At 41.8% G+C, this 15,770-nt stretch overlaps 1 protein-coding gene across 2 annotated transcripts in view; it reads right to left on the minus strand.

The window, feature by feature from the left end:
* Positions 1–15,770, minus strand: part of LOC125885762 (zeta-sarcoglycan) — a 466,598-nt gene that overhangs the window by 437,556 nt on the left and 13,272 nt on the right. Inside the window, exon 1 of one of the 2 annotated variants that reach the window (XM_049571526.1) lies at positions 8,739–9,171. The exons of the other annotated variant lie outside the window; for it this stretch is intronic. The gene's annotated coding sequence lies outside the window, so the exon portion shown is untranslated. Of the gene's footprint in view, positions 1–8,738; positions 9,172–15,770 lie in introns of those variants that run through there. 2 annotated transcript variants of the gene reach the window in all.

Consider the following 15,770-nt stretch of genomic DNA (forward strand, 5'->3'; position numbering starts at 1 on the left):
GGTAATTATACACAAGTGATAAACAGAGTTAAAACCATTGTACTGTAGCAGAAAAAGTTAAGCTCAGTCCATAGGGACTTGGGTTGGGAACCGGAGGGTCGCCTGTTCAAGTCCCCGTCTGGACAAACTATGAAGCGTGGACTGGTGGCTGGAGAGGCACCAGTTCACCTCCTGGGCACTGCCGAGGTGCCGTTGAGCAACCGCTCGGGGCACCTGACCAAGGCAGCTCCCTCACTCTGACATCTCTCCACTTTGTGCATGTATAGGTCCTGTTTGTGCATGTGTGTGTATTTCGGACCTGTGTGTTAATGACAAAAGAGTGAAAAAGTTGATTAATAAAGTATATAAAAAAAAAATTGAAAATTACTTATGTTGCTCAGCGTATGAGTTGACGGGGGAATAATCCGTCAGCAAACCTAAAATTTCAATATGATAACTTTGACCGTTAGTTTTTATTCTCTCTCTCTCGGATGACAGACACTTATGAGTGTAATACCAGTAATGAGTGGATTTTCAAATGTCTAAAAATATTCATCAATTTTGACCAGGTTACGTGAACTGCATGTTCTGAAAATGTGCAACCGGACATCATTCGGAGGAAATACACTGAGTGCTGGAGGGAGCAGTGAGTAACAACAGCCCCGCCCACATGAAAGAGTAATGTTCACATTAGGCTGACCTTTGTTCTAGGTGCCCTGACTGAAGGGTTACTTTTGGTTCCAAGGGTACCAATCTGAAAGTGTTTGGTTGAATCACGCACATTGTTATCACATTACCATACAATGGGTAATGTTACATTAAAGCCGCTACAAGGAACTTTTAACTGGATATGCAAAAGTCTCTCGTTTCTGCTGATGTCTGTGTGTGACCTACAACAGCAAATGAGAGCATCGTGTGAAGATAAGCTATTTCTATATATTGTATATCCGTACCTTTAGGAAACTGTCTCCGAGTCTGCCCAAGGTCACTTCCAGGACGAAACGATTTACGGCACTCAGACGGCACACGTCATCTTACCTAGCTGCTTACATTTATAGTGACTCTTATAAATAGTCGCTACTCCTCCTCCTCAACCCGACGTCCGCGGGGAGTTAAAATAGCAGCAATCATCGGGTAAAAGTTCTGTGAAAGCACTGGACTCACCAACAGTCAGCCATGTCTCAGTCACACAGAGAAAATCCAATCCTCGGGAAGTCAGGAAATCCTTCAGGATAAACGTTTTGTTCGCTAGCGATCTAGCATTTACCAGCGCAATCCTGGCAGGAGCCAGCGGGTCCACGGCGTTAGTTGTTTGAGGAGCCACACACAGAGGCCGCAGGTTGCGCAGATTCACCGCGCCAGCGGGGATGAGGAGAGCAGGGCCTGCAGGGCTGAACACCGCATCCGGGCTGATGACAGGTACCAGCCAGGCGTTGACAGGGTCCAGTGAGTGCCGAGAAATAAAGAGGCGAGGCACTGCTCCATACTCAGTCCAAGAAACCGTGGAAGTGCTCGCCAAACAGGCTTTCAGCCTTACCAGCCGACCGCTGCGTTTACCCCGGCGGTGGTGGCGCTTACGCCGGAGAGGTGGAGCTGGGATCCGCGATAGGAGCGGGGGCAAAGTTTTTCAGTCTTGTTGTTTCATTCATCCCCAAAACAAACACATGCGCGAGCCAGGTAAGCTTCTTTACGACAATACACACTAGAGTTCATGGGAAATGTAGGCTTCATTCCGGCAAAACACTACCGCTTTTGTCTACAGGGTCGCCAAAATCAACTCAAAATGAAAGTTCCTTGTAGGGGCTTTAATGTTAAAAAAATATGCTGTGAGATATCTCAGTCCTTTTGTTTGGTGCTGATAAGGAAACACAGAATATTTGGGTCATAGTTCTGGGTTATGAAACATATACAGTACATGCTATAGAGCATGTATGTCAGAGTGAAAAAAATAAGCTGTCAGTGACTCTGACAACAAGGAAAAAAGTGGCATATCTGTGTCACAGCACTGCAGCAAACCAGTCAGGTTTCAAATGTACCTGTTTGTTCTCTAAATCTGTCATTGTACAAACACAATGCTTTAAACACCATGTTTACTGAATGGTAATTGGTAAATTCTAACCCAAAGTTGGCCTCCAAAGAAAATCTAGCCGAGGGGCTCTAAAAGTGTTCAGCTGGTCCTGCCAAACCTCCCGCTCTCTCCCTGCCATTGTCTCTCCCTCTATCTCTCACTCCCTCTCTCTCGCCCCCTCTGGTGAGACCAGCTGTCTCATAGCAACAGGATGACACTGTTCCTGACTGCCTGACCACCTCCACACACACACACACACACACACACACACACACACACACACACACACACTTTATGTATATCCCACAGAAATGTGTCACTGTTTCGTGGCTTGCATACAGCACTCCTTCGCTCCCATACAGGGCTTTCTCTTTCTCCTCTCTTAATCTATACACACAATCCTCTATCCCTTCATCGTTGCATCTTCACTGTCTCTTTAATTTACTTTCTTTCATGTTACCATCATTTTTGAGATTGCCTGGCATTGTTGGACGCTTTGCTTCTGTGTGTGATCAGGTGAATACCTTGAATCTTTCTACATCAACGTAATATGTTCTAAACCTAGTATCACCTATGTGTGTGTTTGTGTGTGTGGGTGGGTGTGTTTGTATGTGTATACTAAATATGGAAGTCTCATTGCATCAAAGTAATGTACCATGACAAAGAGGGGACTGCCCTTTGTTTAGACGGAGCAAATTTCTGAAGCCCTGTTGGTCCGACAAATGTCCCATCGAACTGAAAATCCATTTCTCTGACAGCCTGTTATCTCAAAAGGCCCATTGCTCCAAAGTCCTGTTTCTCCAAAAATACACACTTCCTGCAGTTACACAACCCAATCACCACACATAGAGTTGTCATTCGTACATACATTTCTGTCCACCATGCAAACATTACATTTGTACATTATTTTGTAGTGGATAAGTTTATGGTTTTATGTTTTTCAGCGATGCTGTGGTCAATGCGTGGTTTGGTTAAGGCCACATTAGTCCCAATGTCCCAGTCGACCAAAGCCCAATCCTCTATTAGCCCGTTATCCCAAAAAATAAATGACCATTGCTCAAGGGTCCCATTATTTTTGAAAATACACACTCCCTTTAGTTAGTTCCAGTTACCCGGTGGCATTTGAGCCACCAACCACTTGGTTATAATTAGGAAAAGATCATGTTTTGGCTTAACACACCCAAATGTGGTGGCACAAAAGCCATTAGAAAAGCAGGAAGGGGTCAGTCAAAAAACACCCCGAATTGGTGGCTAAAACGCTGCTGGGAAAGTGGAACTAACTGTAGAAGAATGGGCTTTGGTTCACTGGGACATTTTTTGGAGTAATGGGGCTTAAGAATTTTGGCTTTTCGGAACAATAGTGTGACACCTCCAAATACTCATATGTGACTGAGGTAAAGTGGAGTTTTCATGTGCATGTACATGCTGTGTGTCAGGAGTTTTTAATACATGTGCTAGTTAGCTAGTAGGCATACTCAAAAACAGTGTGTGTGTGTGTGTGTGTGTATGTGTGTGTGTGTGTGTGTGTGTGTGTGTGTGTGGTTTTTGTGTGTGAGTTTAATGCTGTTACAAAGACAGATCAATAGACAGAGCAAAAATCACAAGTTCCTTTTCAACCAACACAAGCGGGGCAGACCACTCTACTGTTCTGCTTTTATTTTGCTCTGAGGCAGCCCCCCCCTCCACTATCCTCCCAGACACATCTAAAGTCATCAGCACTATTTTGTTCCCAGACCTCGGCCTCTGAGAGGCAAGTAAAAGCATACCGCTGAATGAATGCCCCTTCATGACTGCGAAGGTTAAAAAAAAAGGAAAACTCTTTAGGCTTTTTCAAAGAAGCCACTTCTTTCTTGTGGCATCACTTTCAAATGGAAGGAGGACGGTAAAGACTGCCTCTTCTTGGTAAAATTACAAGCGTTGTATGCATAATGCCCTTGAAAGGAATCAGGCAGAAGTGTAGGGATGCGAGACACACACGTACACACAGATGCAAACTGAAAGTCAAACACACACACGCGTAGAGGCACACACACACATCAAACCCATCCAATACCGACGCTATCTGCACCGGCTTTCATGTCTGAGGAAAAATCAATACAGACAAAAAGTATGCAAGAGGAGAGAAGGAAAGAAAGAAAGACAGAACGGAAGGAAGGAAGAATGAAAAAAGCACCATTTCTAAGGAGCTGCCCCTCAAAAGGAATAGTAGAGTATCTATTACACATCAAAGCCATTTCACCCTCTTTTCTCTCTCTTTGCTCTGTTTGCCTCCAATAAAGAGAATAGGTTTGAAACTGGCAATGAAAGGAATAAAAGGCAGGGAGGGGGAGAATGTGGCGGAGAGTCGTGGTGGGAACGGGGAGAGACACACGGTGGTGCACTTACAACTCTGATGGATTATTTCTCTGGCGCATTAAGTATAACATGAACATAAATAGGCTGGAACACATGTAGCTCTGAGGGCATGCACGCAGACATAAAGGCTTAGCCGACGCTCAACCTTACATGCTCTTAAATGAGAACTGAATTGCAAACTCTAATAAATATGGATTTAGAGAGTTTCACATCTTTCATTCTCTGTATGGTCACCTTTTAAGCTTTTAAACTGTGTGTCACGTCTTTCTGCAGCTTGAGAGACAGACTGAGCCCACATTACTGCTGGATTCTGTAGGATATATCTGCCATGCCTCATGCCAACATTTTTTTTTTTACAGTCCAGCCTAGTAGAAAACCATCGTTAGCCATATTTGGAATGAAATGTAATGAGGATGAAATGGAGATGGAAAGTGACACTTGGCTCATGTGCAAAAGCTATAAGCACCATCCCACGCTCATGTCTGTGTGATGGTTGGTAATTGGAAGAAAAATGGGAGATATATACATATAAATATATATTTATATATTGCACTGGCTTTTTCTGCAATGGTGCTGTTTGTCAGCACAATCACAACCAGCAACGGCAGGTGTTGTTCAGCTGTACATCTTGATAGAGGCTTGTTATTCCAAGAGGCGGTTGTTTGCCGCTGAGAGGGAACAATCCCCTTGTTAAGGGGCTCTCTTTGTAGACAAGTCGGGGTGACTTTGGGACAGAGAGGTAGGCTGCAGCACACCACTCTCAAAGATGACTGGAGATTTTGATTTGAGAACGCCTGCAGTCTTTACAAGTTCACATTTATTTGCGGCATGCTGGGAAGGGATGGAAAGGGTAGAAGGAATAGAAACAGCTCAACCCATACAACAGAACAAACAGCTGACATCAAACCATTCAAATACAGGCATATGCCCGCAAATTCATAAATATACACACACACACACACACACACACACACACACACACACTGCGCAGACAAATGCACACAAAGCATCAAAAGCAGGTATGAGGACAAGATCAAGAGAATCTTGACATGAAAAAAAATGAAATAACATCAGCAACACAATATCAAAATAAGTCTCTTTCATGTCAAGAAGAAAAGGGAATAAGTTATTTTCCCACAATGCACTTTTCGATTCCAAGAATGAAAGGCACATGAACTGCCCATCCTCTTTTGTGGCAAAAACAATATGTAGAGCTATTTTAGAGCAAACAAGTGCAGAAGTAATAAGATTGAGCAGAAGCACATGGATCAAACTCAAATCTTACACTACAACCACCATGGTGGTTCCCCATACTGTGTGTGTTCCTGCTTTGTTATTCTTCTCTTTACATCTTACTCAATTGATCTCTAAAGGGAAGATTAATCCTCCAGTTCCTTGGAACAGACCCCCCCCACGCACACATACTGTACACATAATGACACAATGGGAGCAACATGAAATAATCCCTAGAGCTGGGGTGGACACTGCTGCTTTTAGGGTCATGGAGGACATCAAACATGGGAGCTTCTTCATGTGACCGTCGCATCATTACTCATAGAAGTCCCTTGATCATATACTTTCACAGGCTAAGTGTGCGGTCACTTACACATATGCTTTAGGTTTATTTTTCTCTGACTATAAATTTATCTTGCAGCAAGGGCGGAGCAAGACAGGGTCATTTACAGCAACTGTATGCACTTTTTTCCCATGCCATCCTATCTTGTATCTATTTGTTCTCCACCTTTCTTCATCATTCTGAAACCATAACACAACAAATGTTTAGGATGCTTAATTTTCACTCTTGCAAGCTGAAAAGAGGCAAAAATTGTCTGTTGTTACTATCATTAACAAAACAGCATACTCATCTTGTCTTATTGAACCTATTTTTGTTTTACTATGCTGGAGTAGAGTTCACAGAATTAATGTTCAGTGGACAATCTGCCACATTTGAATCAAAGCCATAATAATCTGGGCTGCTCTAACTGCAAATCAAAGATCGCCAACAAAGCCGAGTAAATGTGTTCTGAACTGAGTACTGGCCAACAGCAGAACATTTATTCAATTACATTAGATTTCTTTAGGGAATAACATAGGAGGATAAACAACATTCATTCATTCATTCATTTTCCGGAACCACTTATCCTCTTGAGGGTCATGGGCGGGGCTGGAGCCTATCCCAGCTGACATTGGGTGAGAGGCAGGGTACACCCTGGATAGGACGCTACACTATCGCAGGGTTGACACATAGAGACAGACAACCATTCACACTCACATTCACACCTATGGGCAGTTTAGAGTCACCAATTAACCTGCATGTCTTTGGACTGTGGGAGGAAGCTGGAGTACCAGGAGAAAACCCACGCTGACACGGGGAGAACATGCAAACTCCACACAGATGCCCCCCTCCAACCAGGAACCCTCTTGCTGTGAGGCGACAGTGCTAATCACTACACCACTGTGCCGATTTTTTAAAAACCTCAAAATTTCAGAGCTTTTGAGAGTTTCCTTTCTGTGCCACTTTATACTTTATACCCCACTGGATTTCAGAAGGAAATACTGTACATTTTACACAACTACATAAACAGCCATAGTTACTGGTTACCTTACAAATTAAGGTATTACACACAAAAAAATAACATCATCAAGTAATGACTATCACAGATCAAATAGTTTTCAAAATATTCAAAATTTAAAATGCTACGTCCACTTAATGCATCTGTAATAATGACTAAATACAACTCTCAGGTCGGACATTTGTCTGCATTAAAAACTTTTAGGTACTAAAAGGCAGGTAGTGACTAAAATATGATTTCATGGTGAGGTAAATTTGTGTCAATCCATCCATAACATCAAACATGCTATTAAAATGTACAGAATGTGTATCTGTATTAGCAGTTGGATATCTCAAATTAAAAAGAAGTACATACGAGGTGTGAACACACACACACACACACACACACACACACATGGCTCCATCCACAATCAAAATACGAAGGGATGTGATGCCAGACCACCTCTGTGGGTGGTCAGATCTCAGCCAGGAGTGTGTGCACTCAGTACTCGATGTTCTCATTTGCGAGAGAGTCCTGCCCTCTGGGTAGAAGCCTCACTCTGAAGTTTGCCAGCCACTCGCTGAAGAGCTCATGCACGATCTGTTCCCATCAGTCATTACTCATTTCCCTCATCCTCAATGGGGAAAGTGTAGCTGTGTTCATCATTTCTGTTGCCTCCTTCAAAAGAATGATAAAACATGACTCTGCCCATTTCAAATGAAGATTTGATTAAGGCTTCAATCTCCCATCTCTGCGCCCTACACCTGCTGTGTTCGTTACAGATCATGGTGCCTTCATTTTCCCGCATAACACCAGCCCTGTCACCAGAATAAAATGTTGCCATTATATGTTTCTGCAAACTACGGACGTATTACATTTGCAGGCTTCATATCACAGTTTCTAAAGTGACGTAGTTCAGATTAAATGTATATGAAGTTTCTCATGAATATGAAGAGAGGATGGTGAATGGCATGACGTAGGTGACATGGCTGCCAAGCAGCAGTAGCAGCAGCAGCAGGTGAAACTGCATCTTTTTAAGGACATTTCCACTGTTTGCATGGACCAAACAGCGTACTTTAAACCAACACATAATGTTTTACTAAACCTAACCAATTGGTTTTTGTGCTTAAACTTAACCACACATTAACCACATAAAGAAACAAATTCAACATATCCATGGTTTGCAGAAACGCACAATTGCAACCTTTAGTCTGGCGATCAGGATGAAGATATACACAATTAAAGGTGATAATGGGATTCTTGAGAAAGTTGACATTTGTTGATATTTGAAGTCAACACTCCAAAAAATTAGGTAGATATTTTTTTCAGCTCACACACAGAATGCACAGCTACCGGACTGTAAGGAGATTGCTAATAAATACCAGCTTTCAATGCAACAGTAATGATCGGACTGATCATTATCCAAATAACATATGTGAAAACAGATTGTATCTTCATACAAGCAATAAATCAGGTATCAAACTAGATAGAGATGAGACACATGGTTATGCAAGTTAGTTTACAAAGTCTTTGTCAATTTACCTGCTAGAATCAGGCTTAAATATGGCAAACAATCCACTAAGTTTAACAGATTGCCAAGGATGATGATTCTGATGATAGCTGTGGGTTTTGTGTCGCTTTTTCAAGCTATATTGTCTGTGTCCTGTTTTCATTGCTTTGGACACCTGCTCTAGTCTATTCATTCTGGCCTTCACTGTTTTTTTACTTACCTTGAATTCGGCTCTGTCTCTCCACCTGCATTATCTAAACCTCTCTGTGCTCACCTCTTTCTCTCCATCTTCTTCCTTCTCCTCACCCCTCTCTCCTCTTCTCTCTGTCCTCTCTGTCTATTGCTGCAATATCATCAGTCTCCATCTGTGGCTCTCTGAGGCGCAACACAGCCCTCTGTCCTCCTCTCCATCACTCCATCTCTCCCGATCCCTCACTCTCTCTTTTCGGAATGACGGGGACAGGCGTTGACAAGGACCTTGTCCCATTCTGCTTCATTTCTCTTACACATTCACTTTGCCTCTTTTTAAGCATTTTGCTCTTCATTTTGACAATTAATATTTTCAGTTCCTCCATCTCAAGATCCTCCAAGATCAAAGTGTAATCATTATAAATGCAGATTTAAATGTCTCTAAAATGCATTTCAGAGCTAAACAGCATCTGAGCGTAATCACAGGAGCATTTGGGCATATTAAAAACCCACTCCACGTATAGACTGTGAAAAATATCAGTCTTTATGCACATATTCAATCAAAACACTAATGCAATTCAGACAGGCATCAGGCAGCCCACTTGTCAGAATGGATAGTCAGGATATCAGTACATGCACGAGCAGAAGAGATATGCTTATAATCACTTTTACATGATGAGAGTGTTAGAAAGGAAGTGACATCTGCATTTTAGCGAAGGAAAAAGAAATCCAATTCATTGTGTATACAAGAAGCATATTTTAATGTCAGGTGTGAATGTAATCCAAATGAATTAAAGGAGAAGCGCAGTGTGGAAAGCATGTTAATGTGAGCTGGGAAGAGACACCAACCTATCTTTTCTCTTGCTCTCTTTCTCACAGTCTGGTTGTCTGCCTCACACACATATGAAATGATGTTATCCCCTATTTTCTTTTATGCTTCCACCCACTCGCTCTCGATTAAAGTCAATTATAGTTTGCTGGCATGAAATCTGTTCAAATCACTGTAAAAGCAAAAACAGAAACACGCGACAGATGATTAAACCAGATAGACGGCAACCTTGACAGTGTCATGTTAATAACAGAATGGTTCAAAATGTCACACCAGATGATCGCTTGATCAGTTACTGCTCAGTACATCTTACTTCACTCCCATATGTTATTTATACCCAGCAAAGATGTTGATACGTGCTTGGAGACTATACTTGTAAGATACTTTCATGCAATGGAGCAGTAGGCGATTTGTCAGCCCGTTCTCATCACCAACTCGTCAGATACCATCGCTTTGTCAGTGGACCTTGGTGGCGGACACCAACGCACAGAGGCACCCTTTGCAGCGGTATGACACTCACTGTACCGCGGCTGTTTCTGACTCTATAAGTAACTACCATAGTATGAGTAGCAAGAAAGTCCTAATAGGTCAGACAGGAAAGGAGATGGATAGGTTGAATAAACTCCAGACTTTTATGCGGGAACCAGCTGTTTGTTACTCTTTAAGTCATGTAAAACCAAAGGTCAATCAAGTTTTTTAATAACAACACAGTGTGCTAGTATGTGTACCATGCTACGCTGTGACGAATGTCATGCATGTCACGTGACGTTACATGATGTTTGTAACAATTGTACTTACTTTAGGCCAAACCATGATGTTTTTTACAAGAAACTAACCATGGACTTTTGTTGCCTAAACTTACGTGAGTAAACCTAAAAACCTGTATTTAACCTTCCTTGTATATTTTGGAAAAAGCCTGTATAGATTTAGTGAGCAGAGACTGCACATTTCCTGGAAAGTGAAAGTGTATTCTGAAAAGACAGAATGACTGTAAATTGACACGCTGTCCCTGAACATCCAATATGGACGCAGCAGAGTACCAAGTGCATCAAATTTTGATATGTGGGTCCACTGACAAAACGGTGGTATATGACGAGTTGGCATGAGACCATATTAGATTAGTTCATTAGTTCAAGCTACAAACTCCTGCACACCACTGTTTGAAACGGACAAACTACACAACCAATTGTTATTTAGCGAGTCATTGATGCCACCAAAATGTGATGTTTTCTTGGCCATAACCAGGGTTTTTTGTGTCTAAACCTTACCAAACATTAGCCATTGCATTCTTGAAATGTAAAGAAATGTAAAGTTTCCCTGTATCCACTACATAGTAATGTATCCACAGTTTACAGAAATGTACAAAGCCAACATTTATTTTGGTGTCTGGTTTGCTAAGTAGGATCACGTGAGATGATTTCCGATGCATGCTTGCTCTGAGAGTTTCCTGGGCCACTAAACCAGTACTGTGAAGGTTATAAATGCTGCGGGGATGGAAAGGAATGCATATAAAACAAGGCTGACACATTCTGGTCATTTAGCTAACAAGGGGGATGCCATGCCCCCTCAGTCCCCCTCAAATCACCTAATGCTTTCGAGGAAAGGTTTTGTTTATTAACTATGATTTAGATTTTACAAAGGTTTTTTTCCTTTACTTTTCAACCCTATTAATCCCCCACCCCTCCCAGCTCCCCACCCTCACACTCTCTGTCTGTCCCTCCATGTTTTCCAGAGCCTATTTCATGCCCCTGAAATCTGTCGCCTGGCGCCGGTCGCCTCGCTGGCATATAGCTCCACTCATCCCCCTCCATATTGCTCCATCGTTCCGCTCCATACATCCCTCCATCTCTCCTCTTCTCCTCCTCCTCCCCTTGCCACTCTTGCTTCATTTGGCTCATGATGAGGTGTCACCGCTCTGCCCTTGAGTGGGCGAGAATCCCCTCTGACAAAAAAGTATCTGTGTGTGCGTGCGGATGCCGGCGCGTGTGTAAAGTGATTGCCTGTTCCTGTGCGGCGCTGTATATCTGTATGTTCAGCATGTGTGTGGCCCAGCCTGGGCCGTGGAAGTGACAGACATCAGGATTGTGCTGTCACAGCAGGAGAAGAGATGATTTACTTGTCAGGGGGCTGAGGGACAGGAAGGCAGATACAGCGTACAGATAAATGCACTGTGCCGCTGATGGGATAATGTAAAGATGCTAGGTACACTGCTGGGACATATACTGTATAGTGTGAAGGACCATTGAAGCAGAGTGAACTCGGACACATGTTTGTTTTATCAGGACTCACATCATGTCACCCCCTTGTCTCTCTGGTATTTCTGTCTGTATTTCACTCTCGTCCCTGGAGAGGTATTCTCAAATGATCATGTGGTATGATGCTTGGCTGAAAGTACTCATTGCACAATGTCAAATAAAGCTGAAGTACTATTAACACTAAACTGGACTGGACTGTTATGAAGACCTAAACTGGCCTGGTCTGATCTAACCTTGCCTGGACAGAACAGGACTGAATAAACTGGCTGGACTTAACAGAAATGTACAATTGTCATTTTGTTTAATTAATGAGATTATTACCTCAGAATTATGAGAACATTTTTCATGGGAGACACAATTTCCAATCTTGTTTTTCTAAACTTACAAGTATCTCATTAATTCAGAAAAAAGAGCTGTTTTTTATTTCATGAGATCTTTTTTTTATTTATTCTGTGAAAATAATGTCATTGATTCAGAGAAACCCGGTGAATGCATTATGCTTGTAATTAAACTAGATAAACAAGCTCAACTTGAACATTAGTGGATCAAGAACATAGACTGTTAAACTAATGGACGTAACTTTCATGACATCATCCGTGGATTTGTGGACGTGCACAGTTGTCATGAAGGGAGGAATTAGCTATAGAGACCAAAACGGACTTTTTCTATCAGGCTGTAAACATGTTTATTTCTGCTGTTAAGATGGGCAGATTGATTAGCTGCTGGAATCAGCCTCAAGTGGCCATTAGAGGAACTGCAGTTTTGGGCACTTATGCATTGGCTTCACGTTTTCAGCCCCTGAGGTTGCCAATTGATCAAGAGTGACTCCAATGGGGAATCCTACTAATAAAAAATGATCCAAAGATGTAATGCTAATAGTCAGTGTGTAGTAAAGGTGTTGTTAATTTGTCTTGATTTCATTGATTTCTCATTAGCTTATTTCTATATTTCCTGGGGAAGACAAGGGGAAGCTTGCCAAGGGCGACGAATGAGCTAGGTCCGGCTCTGAGTGTATAAATCTGAATTTGCACTGCAGTGGCGTTCTGTTCTGAAATGAACACAACTGTGCTGGACTAGTTTGTTTTTTCTTCCTTGTTGACTGTGGAAACATAGTTAATTATCACCAATGCAAAACATTCTGCCACCCTAGTAGTTTCTCTGACTGTGATCTTGAGTTGAGTTCATGTCATGAGTGGCAGCAGAGGCTGTGGCTTGGATGGTGAGAGACAGGACAAGATGGCGGCTGAAAAGACGAATATTAGCCTGTCATTCCGGTGTCACTTCCACAGTCTCTGTAACTGATAGCTGGGCTGGGGGCACATGATAGCTGGCTTGCTGCAGGGAAATGACAAACTAAATGTTATCAGGGGAATAAAGTACCACACATGTGAGGTGGAGGTTGAAGAAACGGGGGAATGAAAAAGGTACAACGAGCCCCTTTTCGGCTTTGAGTAATGTGCATCTCCCATGTCATTAACATAAATCTGGGAAGAGCACTTTGGATCTTCAAGGTCTTTGGTTAGAAATGAGTAAAATACTGTACAGAGTCAATGCACAAGAAAGCAATGCTATCATAATTTCATTTGGTTTATAAAAAGCTCCCAAACCTAAACATACCTTTATTTCAAATAAATAATTAAGTTTACAGACGGTACACATGATGTGAATCATAATGAACAGAAAAGCAAATGTGCCTCTGCAGCTAAAAACATTCACCTTAATTTATAATTCAGTTAAAAAAATGCTTAATCAGGCTCTGTTTGCAATAAAGCCACAATAAAGAGGCATTGATCTGTGTAACTGACAAAAACACAGGTGATCATTAACCTGTCATAGCAGGATCAGGTAATAATTACCGGATCATGATTACCTTGTCATTGTAGCATAATTTAATTTCAACCTATAATGTTGTTGACAAATTGAGTCATATTGCAATAATCTCCAAATGATCATGGCAATTTGGGCAGAGTTAAATGACTGAGATTAATAATGAATGTAAGTCCCTGTTTAGCCCTGGGGCAAAGCAGTCTATTAACTTGTCACTGCTGGACAGGGGGACATAGCCTGCGGCAGTGCACATAATGACAAATGTAAATGTTCCTTCATGGTGGGATACACCTCATATTAAAGTCTAATACTCCATATATAGTGAACAGGATTGTGGCAGGGGCATGGATTTGGGCAGCGAATGAAATGGAGTCTTATGGACAGGAACAAAATTATTACCTTGCTGTGAAAGGACTTAAAGGGAGGCAGGAGGAAAAGCTCATGTAGATGTAACCCAAAACCTGCAGCTGAAATCTTTCTCTGAAATGTCATACATAAGGTATAGACAGACTGTCAGCAAATATAGCTTGAAGTTGCAATATTAACAATTTATGCATCACGTCGGTGGCACGCAAGCTGATATAAGCATTTGACTGTCAATGCCAGAATCAGAGCAATAGATTGTGCTGATGTTAAATCGCCTGCAAGCAATCAACCAATTTCACATATCAAGGATGACTGTTGCCAGGAGCCTTGATCACTAATATTGAAATCTCATTAATGTGCCATTCCAGTGCAGACTGCCTGAATCAGCACACAGATATTGCTCCTCATTAAGCTAGTTCACCAGAAAAGAAAAGTTTGATTTCTAAAATATCCCACCCATTGATAAGCAAGGACAGTTCTTGTATGGTCTCATTTATTTATGGCAACTTGTTGATTCATTCAGGCAGATAAAGCGAAGGTTTGTTAGTCATCCTAGCAGCACAGCTTTTGGTGTAGCAGTGCCGGGTTGGTCGATCACTTTGGTCCAGACATGAAAGTTTGTAGAGACAGTAATAGTCCCTGTGGGATAAATTCTACTGACTTTGGTGATCCCCTGGCACAGAAGGGTGTGGTTTTGCAGGACGCATCAGTGCATGCCTCCTACTTTATATAACCTGTGTGCAACTTTGTTAGAAGGCAGAACAAAAATCCTGAATTATTTATGTTTTTTTGGATGATTGAAACTGAGAAGTTTGACTGTGTGGCACAGTATGGACTAGTTTTACTTCTAAAGCTTGGAAAATAAGGCAAACTAGACTGGATAATACACATATACAATAGAGGTCAATTAATTTGATGTATAAAGGCATACAAAATATAATATTCATGTTTTCCTATAACTAGTATATTTGGTCTCACGCTAATATACATGGAAACTGATGTCTGCCTTGTAAGCCTGTTTGAGCCGGGCATGATGCCAAATACTACAGTGATATCAGAATACAGACACCCCTCCACCTGAGTAGATTTTGGTTATGGGCAAAATGTATTTAATCTCAGTGTTGATATATTTTAGCACTGTTTATTTGTACATATTTTTAGTATAACCTTATGATGGTGAATTTGAGAATTTATAAGGAGTCATGTAAAAGCCCTTTAAATATCTGCAGGGAAGTCTAACGTTCACCACAGCCAGCCATACCAGCGCCACAAGAACCAAAAATCTGAAGGTATCTTAGTAAATCAATGACTGCTAAAACAAACAAACAAAAATCTCAATTTGAAGTTGAATAATGTATTCTCTGGGTTATATTTTCAGGTCAAGGCAATGTTTAGGTTAATGAACAAAATTTAAGGTTTTGCTAGATTATCAGAAAAGTGAAGAGATGACCCACTGTGAGCCAATCAACATGTGCAGCCAACATTTGTATGTGGGGCCCATATGGTTAGAGATGGGTTATCCCAGGGCTGTCTGGGCACCAAGTGGGTATGTGCCCAAAATGGGCATCTTATCTGGAGCCCATGGACAATCCCATATAGGGCCCATTTTTCAGCCTATTTACTACCCTCATGGGCCCCACATACAAATGCTGACTGGTGACGCAGGACCTAAGGCATGTGCTAATGACTGATCCTACGAATGATCCTATGTTGTCATGCTGTTGGAAGCATTTAGCAGCCTAGCATCTCTGTATATCCCGCATCCCTGAAATATATGAATCAAGATAGCATTTTATATGATCCCTGTAATATGTTTTTAACAAGCAGCAAACCAGATTAA

Source organism: Epinephelus fuscoguttatus, linkage group LG3, assembly GCF_011397635.1.
Source record: "Epinephelus fuscoguttatus linkage group LG3, E.fuscoguttatus.final_Chr_v1".
In the NCBI taxonomy this organism is placed as follows: Eukaryota; Metazoa; Chordata; class Actinopteri; order Perciformes; family Serranidae; genus Epinephelus; species Epinephelus fuscoguttatus.